General features: G+C 34.9%; 1 long non-coding RNA gene and 1 pseudogene across 1 annotated transcript; one reads left to right on the plus strand and one right to left on the minus strand.

Annotated features, from left to right (window-relative positions):
* Positions 1 to 234: 234 nt before the first annotated feature.
* On the minus strand, positions 235 to 5,166 carry LOC100790579 (BTB/POZ and MATH domain-containing protein 4-like; annotated as a pseudogene).
* A 2,417-nt stretch (positions 5,167 to 7,583) lies between these two features.
* Positions 7,584 to 12,891, plus strand: LOC102669802 (uncharacterized). Its single transcript, XR_005890605.1, has 7 exons — positions 7,584 to 8,682; positions 9,127 to 9,428; positions 11,056 to 11,722; positions 11,843 to 11,882; positions 12,193 to 12,329; positions 12,475 to 12,562; positions 12,787 to 12,891. It is a non-coding gene; the product is annotated as an uncharacterized lncRNA (long non-coding RNA).
* The last annotated feature ends 637 nt before the right edge of the window (positions 12,892 to 13,528 follow it).

Consider the following 13,528-nt stretch of genomic DNA (forward strand, 5'->3'; position numbering starts at 1 on the left):
CATGAGGTATTATAGACATCAAGAAAATAAGAAAATAAGCAGGGAATGAAGGAAGACAAAAAGAAAGAGTGTATAATGGAAAAAGACAGGGACATCATGATAAAACAAAAACAAAAGTAGTCATTGATATTTAAATGAAGTTAATTTATCTGACAGACACAATATCCTTTCCCATGATGGGAGACATATTACACTCTTCCACGACAGCCTTGATGTACCCATGGACCAAACTCATTAAATCTGTGAGTTAGCCAGATTAGGCTTGGAAAAAAACCACATTGAATGCTCTACTTGTTTTAAGGCTTGTGGCACATCCTGATTATTGGTTAAACCAATGGTGTACAAGCTATGACCCTTACGTACATACCTATGGTTATTATATTTGGTATCTAGACATTTAAAAATATCATGATATCGGTCCTTTAATTTCTTTCCCCTCGTTAGTCACTCAATAATTTAATTTTCTAGTAAATTATTTTGTCAATATTTTAAAAAGGAATTCTTCTTCATATTTATCCTATTTGACTCAAATACGATTGTTTTAGGTGAGAGATACAAGGGATATTGAAAAAGAAAGTTAAAAAGTAAAAGAAGACTAATAACAAAAAAGTAAGAGGCTTATTTATTAAAAATTAAAATTTTGAAAACTTCTTTAAAAGATAAATAGTTTAAAACATCTTTCTAGAAATAGTTTAAACTTCTTTGAATAGATTCTCAAGTCTACTTTAGGCCTAAATATGCTTTTGGTCCCTGTAAATTAATGTTTTTCTGGTTCCTGTAAGTTCATTTTTCTAATTTTAGTCCTTGTTCGCTCTTTTTCAATTTTTGTTTCTGTAAGATATTGTGCTCATTTTTTGTTCCTACTGTAAGATATTTTGTTCATTTTTGAAAAACATAAACTTACAAGGATTAAAAATGAGCAAAAAACTTATAGGAACCAAAATTTGAAAAGCATAAACTTATTATAAGGACAAAAATTAGAAAAATGAACACAATGACCAAATATCAAAAAACACAAACTTAAAAGGACCAAGAACATATTTAGGCCTCTACTTATTATATGAATTTTCCATAAGGAACAAATTTTGAGCCAAAACAATAAGCACACTTCCATTCTCACTTCTTTTTATTTTTCCTGTCAACTTGTATGATTTTTCTTATTTTTTTATTTTATCCAAATCACTTGGTTCTTTTTATATAATTTTTTTTCTATATGCCAAGGAAATTCAGTAAAAAGTTCAGCTTAAAATTCACAGTGACAAATTCCCAGTAATCCTGCCTAGGTTAGCTTTGCTATTCTTAGCCGGTCCCAAGCCCGGATAAAAGGAGAGGGTTGTGTTAGGCTTTCGACAGCCAACGTAAAACTTTGTTGAATCTCTATGACATGGATCAATTACGTAATAATGTGAATGCTAGGTCGTTGCCCGGAAGCAACGCGCTGTATGGCTCGAGTACAGTGTCAAAAGAGCAAGGGCCGCTGCATCGCCGCCCGGATGTACTGAAAAGTCAGCAAGGGTTCCCACATTTTCGTGAACGGGTGTGGGTAAAGAAGCTAGTTCGTGACAGGAGGATTCGCTTTGGTACATGGAATATAGGCATACTTACTGGAAAATCTATGGAAATAGTGGATGTTATGGTGAGGAGGAAGATCAATTTTATGTGCCTACAAGAAACTAAGTGGACAGGTGAAAAAGCGAAAGAATTAGACAACTCGGGATTTAAGCTGTGGTATACGGGAAAAATCAGATCAAGAAATGGGGTAGGGATTATTGTGGACAAGGAGTGGAAGAAGGATGTCGTAGATGTAAGAAGAGTAGGAGATCGTATCATAACCTTAAAATTGGTAGTGGGACAGGACACCTTTAATGTTATTAGTGGGTACGCACCTCAGGTTGGGTTAGCATAACGCTTTAAGGTAAAATTTTGGGAGGATCTAGAAGGGGTACTTCAGGATATACCCCAAGGAGAGAAAGTTTTCCTAGGAGGGGATCTCAATGGACATGTAGGTAGCGTGGATAGAGGTTTTGAGGGGGTGCATGGGGGTTTTGGCCTAGGGGAGATGAATGGGGAGGGTAAATCCATCTTGGAGTTTTCGGAGGCTTTGGATCTTTCTATAGCCAATACATGGTTTAAGAAAAGAGAGGAACATCTTATCACTTACAAAAGTGGAGGGACATGTTCTCAGATAGATTTCTTCCTTATCAGGAAGTCTGATAGGAAGTATTGCTTGAACTGTAAAGTTATCCCGGGAGAGAGCTTGACTACCCAACATAGAGTTTTGGTTATGGATGTAAGAATTAGAGATAGGGCAAAGAGAAGAAGTCCTAGGGTAGCACCAAGGATCAAATGGTGGCACTTGAAGGGTGAGAAACAAGGAATCTTCCAACAAAAGATATGGGAGGGATGGTGTGGACAATCACAAGGAAGTGCAAATGATATGTGGAACAAGACGTCCCAAGAGATTATTAAAGTGGCTAAAGAGACGTTGGGTGAATCTAGAGGTTTTGGGCCTAGGGGTAAAGAATCGTGGTGGTGGAATGAAAGTGTTCAGAGCAAAGTTAGAGTAAAAAAGGAGTGTTTCAAGGAGTGGTCTAGGTGTAGAAATTCTGAAACTTGGGATAAGTATAAGATAGCTAGAAATGAAACCAAAAAGGCGGTGAGTGAGGCAAGAGCCCAAGCTTTTGACGGACTATACCAAGCTCTAGGAACCAGGGACGGAGAAAGATCTATATATAGGCTTGCTAAGGGTAGAGAGAGGAAGACTAGAGATTTGGATCACGTAAAGTGTGTTAAGGATGAAGAAGGCAAAGTCTTAGTGCATGAAAAAGATATCAAGGAAAGGTGGAAGGTGTATTTCCACAACTTATTTAATGATGGATATGGATACGACTCTAGCAATCTAGACACAAGAGAAGAGGACCAGAACTATAAGTATTATCGTCGGATTCAGAAACAGAAAGTAAAGGAAGCGTTGAAAAGAATGCGTAACGGTAAGGCGGTGGGGCCAGACAACATACCTATTGAAGTGTGGAAAACTCTTGGAGATAGAGGTCTTGAGTGGCTCACCAAACTCTTTAATGAAATTATGAGGTCAAAACGCATGCCGGAGGAATGGAGGAGAAGCACGTTAGTGCCAATCTATAAGAACAAGGGGGATATACAAAATTGTGCAAATTATAGGGGAATCAAGCTCATGAGTCATACCATGAAATTATGGGAAAGAGTGATCGAATGGAGATTAAGAAAGGAGACTCAAGTTACTGAGAATCAATTTGGTTTCATGACGGGAAGGTCGACCATGGAAGCGATTTATTTATTACGGCGGGTGATGGAGCAATATCGCATGGACCAACAAGACTTGCACTTGATTTTTATTGACTTGGAGAAAACGTATGATAGAGTGCCTAGAGAGATTTTGTGGAAAGCTCTAGAGAAGAAATGGGTTAGGGTTGCATATATTCGAGCTATCCAAGATATGTATGATAGGGTATCGACTAGTGTTAGGACACAGGGTGGAGAGTCAGACGATTTTCCCATCACAATTGGTTTGCATCAAGGGTCAACCCTTAGCCCCTACCTTTTTACCTTAATTCTGGATGTCCTCACGGAACAAATCCAAGAGATAGCGCCGAGATGCATGCTATTTGCAGATGACATAGTCCTCCTTGGAGAGTCGAGGGAGGAGTTGAATGAGAGGTTGGAAACTTGGAGAGGAGCTCTAGAAACACATGGCTTTCGCCAAAGCAGAAGCAAATCGGAGTATATGGAATGTAAGTTCAACAAAAGTAGGAGGGTATCTAACTCAGAGGTGAAAATAGGAGACCATATTATCCCTCAAGTCACACGGTTTAAATATCTTGGGTCTGTAATACAGGATGATGGAGAAATTGAAGGGGATGTGAATCATCGCATTCAAGCAGGATGGATGAAATGGAGAAAAGCATCGGGGGTGTTATGTGATGCAAAGGTACCGATCAAGCTAAAGGGAAAGTTTTATCGGACTGCGGTAAGACCGGCGATTTTGTACGGAACAGAATGTGACACCTTGAAAACCTTAGGTTCCATGTCAATAACAACTATCTCTTGATCATCCTTCTTCATCGCATTAAAAAATTGAGTTTCAAACATGGTTGATCGAGCTGCCAAAACAAGCTTATGAGCATGAAACCTTTCTCCACCAACCGAGAAAGTAACATCAAATGATTCCTCATCCTCTAACAACATCCCAAAATGTTCACCAATATCAGATTCAGGAACCTGTATTGTGTTTAACTGAGAAGAATATATCTATGGACGACACTAAAACCGCAATAGTGCAATTTATCTTCAAGCAGTCATCCTTGAGAAAATTTGACGTCTCAAGGTGTCTCCGTTTGAAAAACCGCGTATAGCCCCTATTACACAACAAGTGCATCATTGATCACTACGTAATGTACACCACAAAAAATGGATACAAGAGCTAATAAATCATGATGATATCCAAATCATATCACCAAAATCACAAGGTTCTCTAGTTCCTTTGAAAATTTAATTTTTATGTCTTATATTCTAATAAAAGAGCTATCTCTTTAACCCCTGACAATAGTGAAAAAAGATTAAAAGAAAAATCAATAACACTTTGCTTTATTTTAAAGACTATATTGTTTACATAAATGTTGGACATACGAATATAATAAGTTTCTATAGAGACTAAAACTAAATTTTAAAATATTAAAAAACTAAGATACATTTCAATATTTATTTTCTAAAAATAAAAATAAAGAAAACACTAACACTAACCACATGCTGCCATGGTTTATGAGAGTGTAAGGCCCAATCGTGAGGGAGTGACTGAAGTGGCTATGAACCTTGTGCTCTCCTTTCTTGCATAGGTCGAGCAACGTGAGATCGAACAATGCACGAACGTTGGTGCTCTTGGAATGGAGTGCAACGAAGACAGAGACATAAGCGGCATTATCTTTGGGGTCCCTACCATCAGGGAAAAAGTATATGGCCCATTGGAACCCTCCCACTATGAAAGTCTCACTCACGATGTATTTCCCAATGCCCATTCCTTTCGTTAGTGAGTAACCCTTGATCACAAACTCGTGGGAACCACTCATTGTCTCTGTCACCGATTTTGAACTCGTTTGGGACCCTAGAACACTCCTACTCACCATTGCTGGGTTGCACGTCGCACGCGACATTTTCTAAGGAAGTAAATTTTTCTCGAAAAGTAAAGGAACACGGATTTGCACTGAATCAGATCTTATGTTTTTGGCTTCAATCCAAATAAGTTATGGATTTCATTAAATTTTACATTAAATAAATAATAAATTGCAAGTGAATAAAAGAACGATGGCATTTAATGATTTAAAGATTTTTCTTTTATACTTTAATCTGATCTTTATTCTTGAAGCTTTTGTGCGCATGAGACAACCAGGTTTTCATCTCAAATATCATCAATGACTTACACATTATAAAAAAAAATTGTGGTTTACTGTCTTTTTAGTCTCTAAACTTTTTAGGATTTCTATTTGTAATACCTGTACTTTTTCTTACTAATCAATGTTCCTTAATTTTTTATTAGGGACTAGAATAAAAATCCTAAAAATTTTAGTGATTAAAAATATAATATGTGCCCATTTTGTCCTATTCGACGAAAACGTTAGAAAAACCAAAAAGGGGGTCTGTGAATTTTGAAAAGAAGGGTTCGGGAGTTGTTTTTGCACGGGGAAGGTATACATGCCCGTCACAATGGACGACAACCTTTAATCGAGTGTACATAATGTAACTTCAAAATTATGTTTTTTTTCTTTTTTATGTTTCTTTATTTTTTTTGGGTTGACAAGGGTGTTGCCCTTGCTCCTACGTATCCTCCGGTGCGATGAGGAATTCAGACCTGTTCTTTAAGTCCGAATGTTTTCTGTGTTAAGTTGGTTTTATGTTTTTTGAAAGATTCATTTTAATTGTGAACAAAAAGGTCGTTTAAAGCGTTGGACCTTGAAATGATGTTTTAACTTTTGAAAAGAGGAGAGAACCGCTAAGGAGTTGGACCTTGAAATGATCTCAAGTGATATTTGATAAAAAGTAGTTAGTTATGAGTTGATTTTATCTTGGTTTCGTTCGTTAACTTCCAACCTCTTTAAAGATAACTTTACAACATTAGTGATCAGTTAAGATTGAACTTTACAAAGAAAATGAGATCACCGATGATAGATGGAGGAAATGAATATGCACAAAACACAAGGGGGACCCATAAGGGTGCATAGATCACATTCAAATATCAAAAACAAAACTAATCGACGGCCACACGAAGAACACTGAACAAGGAACAATGTAGGGGTCGATCACGGTCGTGATTCAGTAGCGCCTCGGCTTCATTTTCTCTTCTTTCTTCTTCTTCTCTCTCAATTCTCTCAATATCCTTCAATGCTGAACCTTGGAACCCTTTACTCAGCCCCCTTCACGCCTATTTATATCCAAAAATGGCATTTGGTGGACCTGCAGCTCACCCAGGCAAGCTGAGACTTAGCCATGAAGCAATTGGCTCACCTAGGCGAGCCAGAGACTGGTGTCGAACAACACAGTTTGGCTAGCGAGAATCAATGAATGACAGTCCCCTGACAAAATTAGGGTATAACACTTCAGATGAACATTTCTCTCCTATTTATGAGAGTTATGGGCAAAAGGCTTAAGATGGGTTCTATTTGGCTGACGGGTATTTGTTCAAAAAGGGAAAGCTTTGCATATCCCAAGGATCCATCAGGAAATTATTTGTGAAACAGAGCCATGAGGGTGGCCTCATGGGCCATTTTGGGATAGACAAGACCCTTGTCTTACTGAAAGAAAACTTTTATTGGCCCCATATGAAGAAAGATGTCCATAAGCATTCACTACAAGAAAAATGACCTAAGCCTATGGACGCCTTTTTCCTACAGACATTAATTAGTGTAGGTAAATCTCAAAAATACTTCTACCTACAAGTGACTAATGTAGGTAAAACTCAACCATTTGTACCAACCATTATTTGGTGTAAGTAAATTCATTAAAACTGAAAAAAGACTTCTACCTACAATTACATTGTGTAGGTAAAACTTCAAAAAACTTGTGCCTATGGTTGATTAGTGTAGGTAAAACTCAAAAGGATTACTACCTACAAAAGCACAGTGTAGGCAAAATTCTAAAAAACTTATACCTACAACTACGTGATGTAGATAAAACTTCATAAAACATGTGCCTATAATTGGTTGATGTAGGTATACCCTCAAAAGTCTTATACCTACAATTGTTGGCGTAGGTAAAACTCTTTAAGACTGTTTAAATTTGAATATTAATCTCTTGTTTTTTTTAGTAAATACTCAATCTCAAAAAATAACCATTCAATTTAAATTAATTTTTAGTTAATAATTGTTCAAAATTTTAAAGATAAAATATATTAGTTAGTAATATTAAATTTTAATTTAGATTATTATTTTTATGGATTAATTTAGATTAACATTATTTTTTATGACAATTTCTTGTTAGTTTCAACAATGAGATTCATTTTATCTTGAAATCAAACTCCAAAATGGCCACAACCCTTTGGATTATGGACCGGGCCTTTGAATTGATGCAGAGAAGGTACTAGTTTATTTTCACCAAAATAACCCGCAGACGCAAACATTGAAAACACATCCGTCTGCCCCAACATTACAAGCTAGATCCCTTCTCTCTTTTCTTCCTTTCCCCGTTTGTTTCCCTTCTTCTCTCAGGCAATTCCTCAATCACGCTTTTCCTTTTTTTTTTCTTTTTTGCAATTCCTTCACAATTTCCCTTTTCTTTTTCATTTTCCCATCTTTTTTTCTTCTTCTTACGTGTTTTACACCGCGAAGAATAATTTGATTGATTGATTAACGCATCAGGAGAAATTTCAGTTACATTGCAAACTTATCTGAACTTGATTCAATTTTCTATATGCTTCAGCTTTTGTATATTATTATATTATTATTTGTTTTTATTTATACTTTGCCTGACTTGTTGCATATATAATGTAATAGTTTGATTTCCATGCCCTTGGTTTGCGTGTTTATCTGTTCGTGTTTGGGTAAAGAGAGTGTGTAGCCATATGATACATCATCATCTTCTTCTTCTTCGTTCTGGACACGCGACAATTAACATAGGGTTTGGGATTGATGCGCAGGTTACATGGCATGTTGCCGTTACTTGCTGAGTTTTATTTTGAAATTTGAATTGAAATAAGAATGTTGATTGTGAATGGTTTAACTGAACCCCTACTTTGTAGTTCATTCTCTTTTATTTTTTTCTTTTTTGTTTTGTTTTGAGTAGTGGTGATTGCTACACAACTAGATACAATTAGCTATGAGTTTTAAAATGAGTCAGTTAGATTCAAAAGGAGTTGTAGGGACCACTCATTTATTGAAAGGTCAATTAATATTTGTATTGTGTGTGTGTGGAATGGGTGTGTTTGTGATTTGGAGACAAATTTTAGAGAGAGAAATGCTGATTGAAAGAGTTAGGGTTAGGATGTATGTGTTTTTTGTCATAACTAAACAAGGTTGATTAGACAGTTGGTGGATTAATCTTAATTCACAGTATTTTCTTTTATTCTTATTATCCCCTATCTCTGCAGTGACATTATAATTCAAGGGCTGACCATTCTTGCTCCAGTTGACTCTCCAAACACTGATGGAATAGATCCAGGTAAATTATTATTATTATTATTTCCACTGGCTTTCAGAGGAAAACATTAGATAAAAAGAAAAAAGGGAAAAAGCTATGTGGGATTAACAATATACTGGTACTTAGTTGTTTATTAGATGCTATATGTGAGCTAAATCTCTGTTCAAATATTAGGCGACTCATGTTTAAGAAAGAATTTGACACAAGCTATGTGGGATTCAATTCTGGATCAGAGCTTCTCTCTCGTCAGAATTTATGTAATGCGTACCTTGACTTCTAAATACATGTCATCTTGCTACCTTCTATATGGCTGCTTTGTGCCACTATATGGAATTGACTCCTATGCTTTTGACATTAGTTTGTAAATATTGCAATTCAACTTGTTTATTTATGGAAGAATTCATTCAGCCTTATTTTGGTTGCTAAAGAAAAAAATAATTGCTTATAATTTTTGTTTGAGTGCAGCCAAATTGCTATTCCAGAGTTATAAGTGTTAATGGCGATGAACATATTATAATATTTGCGAAGAGGGACATTAAACAGTGGGAAGAGCTTACATATGATTACAGGTTTACCTCTTCTCCAAATGAGGCAGAGGGAGCAATTGCTGTTATTATTATTAGGAGTGTTTGGAAAGCATCCTTGAAAATCTTGCTGATCAGAAGGACCCTACTACTTTATGCCAGAAATTTATTGATGAGTTTGATCGATGCATCCTCAGTTATTTCGCATTTAATTGGAACCAAGCTTCTTATATGATTAGTCAGGTACAGTATATATAATTTAGAACAAAACTTTGCATGCAGTATACTTCAAGCAGATTTTGGTACTAATAAGTGTCCTAACATTTGTTACTTTTGGGGATGATAATAATAGGCAATGTATAAGTAGAGTATTAGAGTATTTGTATCATCCTCGTATTTATTGAACAGATTTGGCTATATTATTTGGGGATGTTTTAAAAAAATGTATATATGAGATGCTTGTAATACTTCTTACAAAGTAATAAAATTAAAAAATATATATTTAATATTTTTTCATTTAATAATAAGATTATTAGTAATATATTACAGGAGATTTATTCAAACATAAATATGCAAGGTTATTATTAGGAATTAGAATTTGTGTCCCCTGAGAATGTCTCCTAGTGTATCCAATTGATTGATGAGGTCCGGCTGCTTCCTGAAGAACATAAAGCAAAAGTAGAAAAGCTGGAGGTAGACTTCATACTAATAATAATTAAAAAATGTTTAAAAAGAAATAAGAGAAAATCACGTGAGATTGAAAAATAGAGTAGGAAATTAATTTAAATTAGAAAAAAGATGAGGAAATCAAGAAAGACATATAAGAAAGAAGAAGAGAAATCTGATAAAAAGAAAATTTTCAAAACGAAAAGGTGTAATTCACCTTTTATACATAAAACTATCAATTAAAATATCATATTTCACACAAAATTACAAATTTATTTTAAAAAAATTATCGATCTATGAAACTTTAATCTCACTTGCCATAAAATCTTTCACATTTACTCACATTTTCAGATTTGCTTGCTACCTTTGAACCTTTAAAATCATTTCGCATTCCGAATTTGTCACAAGCCTCTAATTATTTAAATAAAAAAATCTAAGAAATTTTCATAAAAAAAGAAGAAGAAGAATTGAACAAGAGAGTTAATGAAGAACTAGAAACGCTCCATGAAAGCTAAGGAAAAGGAGAGACATACAATTTAAGTGGAACTGAAAATATGAAATTTAAAAAGCAAGAAAATTTTCTTGTTTGTGCGGTGACACAAAGCAAGTAAAGAACGTAACCATGCTTTAGCATAGTAATAGTAATCAGTCACACTTTGGACATGAGGAAGTAAGAGTAGAAGGTGACGACATGACCCTTAACGCCTACGGCAGGGTTAGTATCGTTGGTCCAACAATTGCGGTCATTAAGTGATATATCATATGTTTCATGTTACATAATACTCCATATAATTAAGACATGCAGCATCTGATTACCTTTGGATTCGCCAACGAAGCAACTCCGGCGTCCTCCACCTCTGGCTCTGGGGAAACATGGTTCCTCACCTCAATCGCTGCGTCATATGACATATTTTAAACAATTCTGTTTCAATAGGATAGGAGGCAGATAGCTATTTCGTTCAAAATAGAACCATGGTAATGTGAGACATATGACCATATGTTCTTGGTAATGTGGCTATCTGCATGTGCATGAATAGCTCAAGAGTGAATCAGAACCATGGTCATGTGAGTTCAAGTGCTTGGTTCTTTGACATGGATATCCTTATTTTATACGATTTTGATATTTCATATTTGCATATGATTATATTTATAGTTTCTAGCAATTTGTTCATTTCAGCTTAATTCATATATTGCTGATTTGCAGGGTGTAAAATGTGGTATTTATGGTGCCAATTCTGCAGAATGGATTATGAGCATGCAGGTACATTTTATTTTTGAATTTGCTTCCCTTGTTTTCTGGTGAGTTTTTTCCATCTTGATTTTTCTGCTCACTCTATATGTTGGAGGTTTCTATTGTATTATTTAGATGTTGATATGTTGATTTTTGTTTCTTTTTTGCGCTGAGTATCTATTGTTATTTCTATTTCTACTATATTGTTTCTTTGGTAGTTGGATTTTTGTAGTCCTTATTGAGCTTAATGGAGAATAAGGTATTTCTAGATTGAAGCTTTGTTTCTTATATTGAATATCTACTCTTTGCAGAGAGTTCCACTTATTTACGAACAAAGTCCTTTTAAAATAATGCAAGTAAAGAACTTACACTGAAACTTGTCCGGTACCTAAAATTGTGATATATAACTTTTCTAACAATGATATGTTTTTTGAAGTTTACTGCATGCAGTAAATTCAAATGGTGCATGGTACTGGGAGAATATCTCATTGTACAAATATTCATTTTTTCAAATTAAACTTATAATTTTCAGTTGCTTTGACACTCTCATTCATATGACACAGGTGTTGGGGCTATCGAGTTTATTATATGCCATTCAGAGGTCTCAATTGCACTTGCAGAAGAGAAGAAGATACCTGAGGTTCTCCTATCTAAGCCCTCTGTTTTATAGCAGTTTAATTGTTAGGAAGGATTTGAGAGTTGTGTACAATCTTTTGTAAACAGTTAGTCTCACCCAAATATTTGTTTTGAAACTTTTCAGCAATTCAAGACATTTCCAAATGCAACAAAGTATCTCAAGAGTAAGTTTTGTTGATTCTCTCCTTTCTTTCCTAAAATGCTTGTGCTTTAGAAAGAAGCATTCATTTTTATGTCTTTGTTACAGCAATTAATGAATATAACTTTTTTGTGCAATGGAAATGAAAATATAAGGATATCTTGTAAATGGAAACTTGGGGATTGTTTGGTTTGACCAATTTATACAGAATCATATACATTGGAATTTATTTTTCTGAGGTTAATTTCAGTCATGACCTCAAGGAATTAATTATGTCTTTTGCTTTGAATATTTTGTGTTTCCCATTCCTAATTCAATTTTTAATACTGCCACAGGATCAAACTCAGAGCTTTGAACTTCCTATTAAGAAAATGATGTATACATATCTTACCTTCCACTCGCACATACTTTTTTTAGGACCATTGAGGAGATATTCATATGGCATGGTGCTTCAATTGGTTTCTGGCGTGGGGTAAGTATATGTAGTATATGTATATCTGTCATTATGAAATGAACATTTGATGTAATAATTAAACTTTGGATTTGTTTGATCCCCCCCCACACAAAAGTTGAACTTTGGATTTGGAATATGACCATCATTTACTCAATGGCTGTAGGATGTCAAATTGTTAATTGATGATGTTGGGGAACTAAAACCAACTATTTTCTGTGTTGTTCCCCGTGTGCTTGATAGAGTGTACTCAGGTAAACTCTTGAAAATTCTCATGATTGTTGACAGTTTGATGATCTTTCCATAATCATATAATCTTGATGGTAAAATTATTATTTCAATAGGACAAAGCTACTCTGCAAATTATTTCTTGATCATTGGAGTAGCATTTTTCTTACTTTTCTTTTTCATTTTTCTTCCTTCCTCTTCCCAATTGGGAAAAAAATGCATTGACTCTCAACCCCTATCTGATACACAGGTTTGACACAGAAGATTTCTTCTGGGGGCTTCTTGAGGAAGACATTAAAGAAAGATAGTAGAATCTCCTTTTATGTTTATTATTATTTTCAAAACTCAAAAAGAAAGACAGATTTGAACTGTAATTATGTTTATGTATGAACATGCGCACACAGTAGAATCTCCTTTTATGTTTATGGAGTCTAATTTTGGATTTTGAATGCTAATTATATGGGTCTAAAATTGTTCTTGATTAATTTGATTAGGGAAATGACGATTAGCTAATACTTCTAGATTTAAATTTATTTCTTATAAATATAAATCAATAAAATTAAGAGCACAACTATAAAATTATGTCTAACTGAAATATATGTGGAAGTTATTCTGATGTCTTGTCACTCTAACTTTGTGTATATATGCAAAAGATATTGTAGACATCTTTATGGTCCTTGTACTAGATTAGGGTCTTGATGTCTTGTCACTCTAATAGTGGAGGGTCAGCTCTAGCCAAGGCCTAGGTAATTATGAACTTGGCAAAGCTAGTTGGAGTTGGAGCTGGAAGGATCGTTGGATTGCTGCACTGCCCACATTCAATTATGTATGTTATAAGCTCTCTCTAAGATCTAAACATTTACCTACAGTTGAAGATGATAGGTACATGTTAAAGACTTTTACCTACAGTTAGGAGATGTAAGTAGAAGTTAATGACTTTTACCTACACATTATACATAGTAGGTAAAACCTATAGTGACAGACAATTAGCT

This window comes from Glycine max, unplaced genomic scaffold (genome assembly GCF_000004515.6).
Source record: "Glycine max cultivar Williams 82 unplaced genomic scaffold, Glycine_max_v4.0 scaffold_86, whole genome shotgun sequence".
Lineage (NCBI taxonomy): Eukaryota > Viridiplantae > Streptophyta > Magnoliopsida > Fabales > Fabaceae > Glycine > Glycine max.